This window comes from Pan paniscus, chromosome 12 (assembly GCF_029289425.2).
Source record: "Pan paniscus chromosome 12, NHGRI_mPanPan1-v2.0_pri, whole genome shotgun sequence".
NCBI classification, from domain to species: Eukaryota; Metazoa; Chordata; class Mammalia; order Primates; family Hominidae; genus Pan; species Pan paniscus.
Genome location: NC_073261.2, coordinates 16,026,224 through 16,034,894, shown reverse-complemented (window position 1 = coordinate 16,034,894; position 8,671 = coordinate 16,026,224). Strand labels below are relative to the sequence as shown.

The 8,671-nt window shown below is 43.0% G+C and overlaps 1 pseudogene; it reads right to left on the bottom strand.

Annotated features, from left to right (window-relative positions):
* Positions 1-311: 311 nt before the first annotated feature.
* LOC129397109 (uncharacterized) lies at positions 312-7,242 on the bottom strand (annotated as a pseudogene).
* Positions 7,243-8,671: the final 1,429 nt, after the last annotated feature.

The window sequence follows — 8,671 nt, the reverse complement described above, 5'->3', positions numbered from 1 at the left end:
TCTTTAGGTTTCTGTACAGCCAATAATAATCTCCTAATGGCTTCCTGATGTTTGATAGGTGTTCCTTCGGAAGTTAGGAATTCCCTTTCTCTCCATATTGCTGCGTGAGCATGGAGGACTAGGTAAGCATACTTAGAGTCTGTATATATATTTACCCATTTTCCTTCTCCTAATTCTAGTGTATAATGGCCCTTGCTTTTGCTAGGATGTCTCTCCCTAAGAAAGGAGTGGGGCTTTCAGGCATAATTAGAAAGGCATGTGAAAAGAGTAAAGGTCCCCAGTCACACCTTGGCAGCTGGGAGAAGTACCTAGTGACTGCCTGTCCTAGGACCCCTCGGATAGCGACAGATCTGGAAGACAGTTGTCCAGGACAGAAGCGTAAGACTGAGAAGGCCGTGCCAGTGTCCAGGAGACAGTTAACCTCCTGGCTTTCAATGGTCAGGCATACGCGGGGCTCTGTGAGGGTGACGGCATGGGCTGGCACTTGCCCCAGGCCCCCTCAGTCCTGCTGCTGGATCATCTGGTTAGTGGCTTCTGACTCAGAGGACCTTCGTCCCCTGGGGCAGTGGGCCTTCCAGTGATTCCCTTGACATAAGGGGCATGGACGAGGGGGTGGCTTATTTCTATTTGGACAATCTTTTTTAAAGTGTCCTTGTCGACCGCACTGGAAGCCAGCGCTATTAGGCATTTCATTTGCCCAGCCGTTCCGTGTTCCAGAGCCTCCAAAGTCCGCTTGCCTGAGGGTCATGACTAAAGCAGTGGCCTTTTTCTTATCTCGTTTGTCCTGTTCTGCCTGCTCCTCCTGATCTCTATTATAAAAAACCAAGGTTGCCAAGTTCAATAGGATTTCTAAGTTTTGCTCCAGGCCTAAAGCGGACTTTTGAAGTTTTTTTTTTTTCTAATGTCTGCAGCTGACTGAGTGATAAACTTATGCTTTAAGATTAGTTCGCCTTCAATAGAGTCAGGTGACAGGGAGGTATGCTTCCTCAATGCCTCCCTTAGTCTCTCCAGAAAGGCAGTAGGATTTTCTTCCTTTCCCTGTGTTATAGTGGACATCACTGAATAATTTATAGGCTTCTTCCTAGTTTTCCTTAGTCCTTCTAGCACACAAGTTAGTAAATGTCTGCGGCACCAATCTCCATGTTCTGATTCTGCGTCCCAGTGAAGGTCTATGCTGGGAACTGCCTGCTGGTCTGTGGGGAATTGTTCTCTTTCCTCTATTGTCATCCTATCGTTGACCTGACTGAGATACCAGAGATCACCAAACTCTAGGGCTGCAGTTATGATGGCACTTCTGTCATTTGGGGTTAGTGTCTGATCTAGCAGTAACATTATATCTCTCCATGTCAGATCAAAGGATTGTCCTAACCCTTGTTAAACATCAATATAGCCATCAGGGTTATCTGATAATTTACCTAGGTCTATTTTAATTTGCTTCGAGTCTGACAGGGAAAAAGGTACATACACTCTGACTGGGCCGAATTCTCCAGAATACATCTTAGGGGCGTTTTTGCCTTGCAGGGAACATTTCCCATCTGAAAAAAAAAAACAAAACAAAACATAGGGATGTCAGCACCCCTAGTCATTTTCCGATGAGCATTAGTCCTAGAGCATCCTCTATGGTCCTAATGCTTATTCCTTTCCAGTGTGCGTAATTACCCATGGACTTCTGCTTATTGGATTAGTTACGCTCACCAATGTAGCAGTCCTGCACCTGTTTTCCTGCCTTTCTTGACCATAAAGAAAGGGGTCCAGGCTGCTGGATTCTAGTGGTCCTTTACCAGCCTGCCCAACATTGCCTTTGTGCTCAGGGGTGAGTCCTAAAGCTGGGCTGGGTTCCTGAGTATTTCATAACAACCCAGCTGCCCCATTAAGATGCATTCCTATAAACAACAGTTCTTATGGAAATTCATTTCAGAGGGTGTAGGTAACCTTTTGAGTCAGGATTGAGATAGAATTTTTTTTTGATTCTGTAAGTACTTTAAGGCTTGGCTGAGTGCAAACAGCTCCCACGTTTGAGCAGATCAATTATTAGGCAATTTTCCTAACTCTGTTTCCACAAGAGTCTCCCTATCAATTACTGAATACCCATTGTGTTTTTTTTTTCCTCAATCACTTGGGAGGAACCATCTATTGTCCTGTCCTGAAGGGAGTTCCTTCTAGGTCTGGCTGGGCCTTTGTATGGTAATTGATATTTAAATCCCCTGTTAGGAAATCTGCTGGGTTAAGGGAATTTTCAGTGGTTAATGTTATGTTGTTTTTTTTTTTTAACCGACTATCCCTATACTTCAAGATTTTTGAGTTAGTAAGCTACCTTTTTGCTTTTTTGACTTAGAATAATTCTGAACTGGCGAGGTGTGCTCACAGTGAGGTTTCCTCTAAAAGTTACTTTTCTACTTTCTTCTGTTAGCAAAGCAGTTGCTGCTACAGATTGAATGCATTTGGGTCATCCGCGGGTTCCTGGGTTAAGGATTTTTGACAGGAAGGTTACTGGTTGTCAGTGGTCTCAGTGTTTTCAGGCAACGCCCTTGTTTACACTGACAACAAGGTAGTATTGAAGTGTTATAGGGTCATGGAGAAGCTCTTCAATTATCAATTATAGGTTTTAAATTTACCCTGGCTTTTAAAGGAATAGGGCACACTGTTTTTTCTTTACTACTTCTATCTCTCTTTTCTCTCTCCCTCTCTTTTCTCTCTCACTCTCTCTCTCTGTCTCTTCTTTCCTTGACTTACTCAAGTCGCTTTCATCCTGATCTGTTATGTTGTCGTAGACCCAGTTCCAGTTGTTAAAGTACTTGGTCATCAGTTCTAAGGCCCTGGCAAAGGAGCTAAGGCTTGGAGATTGTATTGCAGAGGGGTAAGCTGGGTAGAAATTGGGGGAAGAGAGCATCTTACACAATGGGAGAGCAATCCTCGTAGCCATTTACAAACTTGGGGCCCTGGCAAGGGTGATGGGGAACAGGTCCCACATAACTGCCCATGTCGAGAGCTATATGCCTAAATTGGGAGGGACACCAGGGACAAGACTCCCTGGGTTCATAGCCTAGATGCCTAAGGACACAGTGTAGAGCTTCCTTAGATCCCTTTGGAGATACAACTTGCTCTAATACTTGGGAGAGGAAATGAAAGTCTGAACCATTAGTACCTAGGAGGCAGGGATTGGAGGAAGTAGATTCAGAGGTAAAGAGAATTTTGGGGCTACACTTTCAAGAAAGTTGTGGTTGGGACCCAGGATGTATGGGTCAGAAAGAAAGGTAGGGGTGCATGCATGGGCAACTGTTGAGTAGAGAGTTCTGGCTGCACCATGATCTCAACTGGCTAATGCTGGGAGTTCAGGACAACAGCTTTCTGCCTCTAGTTGGCCCTCGGCTTCCCCAGGAAAATTGAAAGCGGAAGTTGGTTCCAGGCAGAACAATGCTCCCAACCCAGAAGGGTTGGGTTGTTAGCCCTTTCCCAGACAGCCTCACACGTGAGTCTTAAGTCCAGCAGCCATGCTAATCATTTTTAACCAGCCGACAGGTGCCTGGTATTTTCCTCCAATTCTAAGGGAGGATAGCAAGCTAAAGTGGTCCAATATTACCGCTTTGGAGGTCCCTTCATGGTCGCTAAAATGTTACCGGGGGTGGCGGGGGCTCCTTGTTCTTAGAGCTCCCAAGATGGTGGTGGGCTGCTTCCAAGATGGTGGCAAGCCTCTTGTTCTCTGACCTGGGGTTCTTGGCCTCATGGATTCCAAGGATGGAATCTTGGGCTATGTGGTGAGTTTTATAGCTCTATTAGAAGCCGTGGGTCACGGAAGAGAGCTGTGGAACCCAACGACTAGTGTTCAGCTCGATTAGAATGAACCTGGGCACTTAGCCACGCAGGAACAATGGTGAGCCTTTAGCCCAATTGGGAGGGGCAACGGGCACCTCACTGGATCAGGAGTGCAGCAGACAGCCTGCTGGATCCAGAGGGATGGAAGTCAGTGGCAGGTCTGCGATGGCACCAAACAGCAGTGGTGGATGCTGAGTGAAAGCTCAGCTTGAGCCGTAACAAACACGGACCAGAAGAGTGTGCAGTTGCAAGATTTAATAGAGTGAAAAAAGAGCTCCCATAAAATGGGAGGGGACCCAAAGGGGGTTGCCCATGTCAATGCTTTAAAGATGTCCCCACACTGTTTTTTTTTTTTTTTTGAAACAGAGTCTAACTCTGTCACTCAGGCTAGAGTGCACTGGCACTATCGTGGCTCACTGCAACCTCTGCCTCCCGAGTTCAAGTGATTCTTGTACCTCAGCCTCCCAAGTAGCTGGGATTAGAGGCATGTGTCACCACACCTGGCTAATTTTTGTAGTTTTGGTAGAGACAGAGTTTTACTGTGTTGACCAGGCTGGTCTCAAACTCCGGGCCTCAAGTGATCCCTCTGCCTTGGCCTTCCAAAGTGCTGGCATTACAGGCATAAGCCATTGTGCCTGGCCCCCTACTGTCTTCTTTGCTTACAATGTTTCTAAAAAATTGATGTCATCCTTCTCTTTATTCTTTCCCTTGTACCAAACATGTCTTTTTTTCCCCTCTAACTGCTTTTAGGAGTTTCTCTTTTCACTGATTTGTGCAATTTGCTTATGATGTGCCTTGAAGTAGTTTTCTTCATGTTTCTTTTGTTTAGCTCTAATTGAACTTCTTGGATCTATGGGTTTATTGTTTCATTAAGTTTAGAAACATTTCAACCATTCTTCCTTCAAATATTTTTCTATTTTTTCCACTGTTTTTTGGAGCCAATTACACATATATTAGGCCATTTGAATACTCACTAATAGTCTGTTAATTTTTTAAGTTTTTTCTCCAAGATTTTGGTTATTTTCTATCCTTATGTCTTCAGTTTTACTAATCTTATTAGGCCATTCGAATACTCACTAATAGTCTGTTAATTTTTTAAGTTTTTTTCTCCTAGATTTTGGTTATTTTCTATCCTTATGTCTTCAGTTTCACTAATCTTATCTTCTGCAGTAGCCAATTTGCTATATTAAGCCCATTCAGTGTATTTATTTCAGGCATTGCATTTTTCATCTTTAGAAATTTGGATTTCATGTTTTTTCTTTTAATATTTCTACTTAATTTTTGAACATATAGGATACAGTTATAATTTTTAATGACTTTTTTGTTCATTCTAACATATGTGTCAGTTCTGGCCAGTTTCAACTGATTATTTTTCTCCTCTTTATGTCTCACAGTATCCTGATTCTTTGTATGCCTAGTAATCTCCAACTGATGCCAGACATTACAATTTTACTAGTTGAGTGTTACAGATTTTTGTACTCCTATAAATATTCTTGGGCTTTGTTCTAGGGCATAATTAAGTTACTTGGAAACTGTTTGGTTCATTTGGGTTTTGCTTTAAAGATTTGTTTGTTGAGGCTCAATTCATCTGGGAGGAGGTGAAAAAATAAAAAGAGACTCAAGCCCTGTTTAGTCTAAAACTAATTACTCTGTACTATTGAGGCAAGACCTTTTTGAGTATTCTACCAATGCCCTGTGAATTAGGAAGTTTTCTAGGTTAGCTGGTGAGAACAGGCTATTTTCCCAGCCTGTTGTGATACTATTTCTTCTTCTTCTTCTTTTTTTTTTTTTTTTGCTGACTCTTTCCTCTACTTCATGTAGTTTCTTCACATACAGTGGCTGATAATTTCTCTGCTGAAGACTTAAAGGGGACCTTTTGCAGATCTCAGGAACTCTCTCTGTACCACTCTCACCTCTCCATATATATTGTCCTGCAAACCACTGCTGCTTTGCTCACACTGAACTCCCAGCTTTGTCTTCTCAACTCAGGGAATCTGCCCGGCTCTGCTAGAGTTATTCCTCCCCATGCTGTGGTCTGAACATTCTCTCAAGCCAGTAAGCTGAGGCAGTCATAGGACTCAACTTTCTTTTTTTTCCTTCACTCAGGGGTAACTGTCTTTCATTGTCTGATATCCGGTGTCTTGAGAACTGTTATTTCATCTATTTGGTCTGGTTTTGTGTTGTTGTTCTAGGCAGGAGGGTAAATTTGGTACCCATTATTACATCTAGCAGAAGTCTTGAATGTACTTGTTAACAAATGTTTTATTAGGGAAAACTTCAAGCTTATATAAGTGGGCAGAATAGTTTTGTCACTGCCTATGTCTTCATCTCTAGGCTTTAAAACATGATCAGATCAGGGCCAATCTTGTTTTATCTGTGCCCCCACTCACTTCTCTCCCTCTTGCTTTTTTTTTTTTTTTTTTTTTGAGACAGAGCCTCACTCTGTTGCCCAGGTTGGAGTGCAATGGCACAATCTTGGCTCACTGCAACCTCCACCTCCCAGGTTCAAGCAATTCTCCTGCCTAAGCCTCCTGAGTAGCTGGGATTACAAGCACGTGCCATTACACCTGGCTAATTTTTGTATTTTTAGTAGAGACGGGGTTTCCCCATGTTGGCCAGGCTGGTCTTGAACTCCTGGCCTCAAGTGATCTGCCTGCCTTGGCCTCCCAAAGTGCTGGGAAAACAGGCATAAGCCACTGCGCCCAGCCTCCCTCTTGCATTTTGAAGCAAATCCCAGACATCATGTAAGCTCATCTGTAAATATTTCAGGGTGAGTTTCTGTAGGGGTCCCTGCCAGTGCTCCACCTGTGTCTATCCTGCCTTTTCATTTCAGTGTGCCTGAGCTGACTTCTAGCTGTCATGATCTGCATCTCTTTGCTTGAAGGCTTTCCTTAAAGCTCAGAAAAGCCACTCTGCCCTGCGCATAGTGGGCTGGAACCGCCAGTGTGATTGGTGCTCTCCCCGGCGTAGCCCTCCACATCCCAGCTCCCTCACCCTTGTGTGAGATAATTCTATGGTGTTTGTCTCACACCTTTCCCTAAGTTTCTCTGTGGGATTGCGTTCCATTCACCCACAGTGGTAGCTGACTTGATAATGTCCCCTTTATGTCTGCATTCCTTTCTCTGTCACATTTGCTCTTTCCCTGGATTCGTTTGCTAGTGCTGCCAAAACAAAGTACCAGAAGATAGGCTGATTTAGGCAATAGAAATGTATTTTCTCACAGTTCTGGAGGCCAGAAGTCCTAGATCAAGGTGTCATTAGGGTTGATTTCCTCTCTCCTGGGCTTGTAGATGGCTGTTTTCTCCCTGTATCTCCACATGGCCCTCCCCTCTGCATATTTCTGTGTCCTAATCTCCTCTTCTTGTAAGGATGCCAGTCTCATTGGATTAGGGCCTACCCTAATGACCTCATTTTACCGTAATTACCTCTTTAAAGGGCTTATCTCTGAATACACATTTTGAGGTACTGGAGGTTAGGACTCCAACATAAGAACTTGGGAGGTGGAGGGGACAGGGTTCAGCCCATAATACTCCCCTACTGGCATTTACTCTACCTCCCAAATCAGCTACTGCCACTCAAGCCCTTATTTCAGGATCGACTTCTAGGAAAATCCAAATGAAGGAAACCTCTAAAAGATAAGTCCTCTTTTGAAAAAAGTAACCACATTTCCCCAAAAGCACTCCTCATATCCACACTTAAGGACTTTCCCACCGTGCTGTTTACATGCATATCCCCTCCGGTGACGGCAAGGACTACCTTTTATGGATCTTCTTATGTAGGCAGTTCCTCAGATGTAGGAGATACCAAACGCTGCTTGATTTGCTTAACTAAATGCCATGAGTTCTAATCTTCCTTGGAAACTTGGTTATAGCCAAATAGAAAAAAACACTAACAAATAAAATTGCTCCTTAATAATGCAAAAATCCCTGCTGCCTTCATTACTAGCTATTTGTGCAATACCTAGCACTCAGTAAGGCACATAGTGTCTTCCAAATAAATTAAAGTTTTTATGTCTTAAATTAGGGCTACTTACTGTGATGTGGGATGTTGATAGTGGGGAGAGGTTGCGGGGGGACAGGGAGTATATGCGTACTGTCTGCACTTTTCCGCACAATTTTGCTGTGAATCTAAAACTGCTTGAAAAATAAAGTTTATTAATTTGAAAATAAATATATTAGAAATATAGTGTCACCAATTAAAGTTAGAAACTGAAAACAAGACTAGATTTAAAAGACCTTTAGGAAAGACCCAATTTTATATAAAATATCATCAGTCTGCTAGTGTCACCTACTGGTGAAAAGTGGCTACTGCTGTGGAAACAATTCTATCCATTTCTTAGAGCTCTTGAATTTTGATGGTTATATAACAAGTGTTCTGTAGGAAGTATTAGTAAACAATAAAAATTCAACAAAATAGAAAAAGTATTAATATTTATATGATATATAAGATGTGGCAAGCCATCCAGGTGCCGAGGCAAGAGACCGAGGGTACGAGCTGTTCCAGTATAATAAAATATATAAAACAACAAGAGTTATACTAGATCTAGATCATAGACATGATTATATATGAATATCATTAATCATTAGTTTGTAGCAATTACTCTTTATTCCAATATTATAATAATCCTCGCTCTATAATCATAATCTAGGAAAAACCAGGCCATACAGAGATAGGAGCTGAGGGGACACAGTGAGGAGTGACCAGATGACAAGAGTGTGAGCCTTCTGTTATGCCCAGACAGGGCCACCAGAGGGCTCCTTGGTCTAGTGGTAACGCCAGCGTCTGGGAAGACGCCTGTTGCCAGGCGGACCGTGGTCTAGCGGTAGCGTAAGTGTCAAGGAAAAACACCCACTACTTA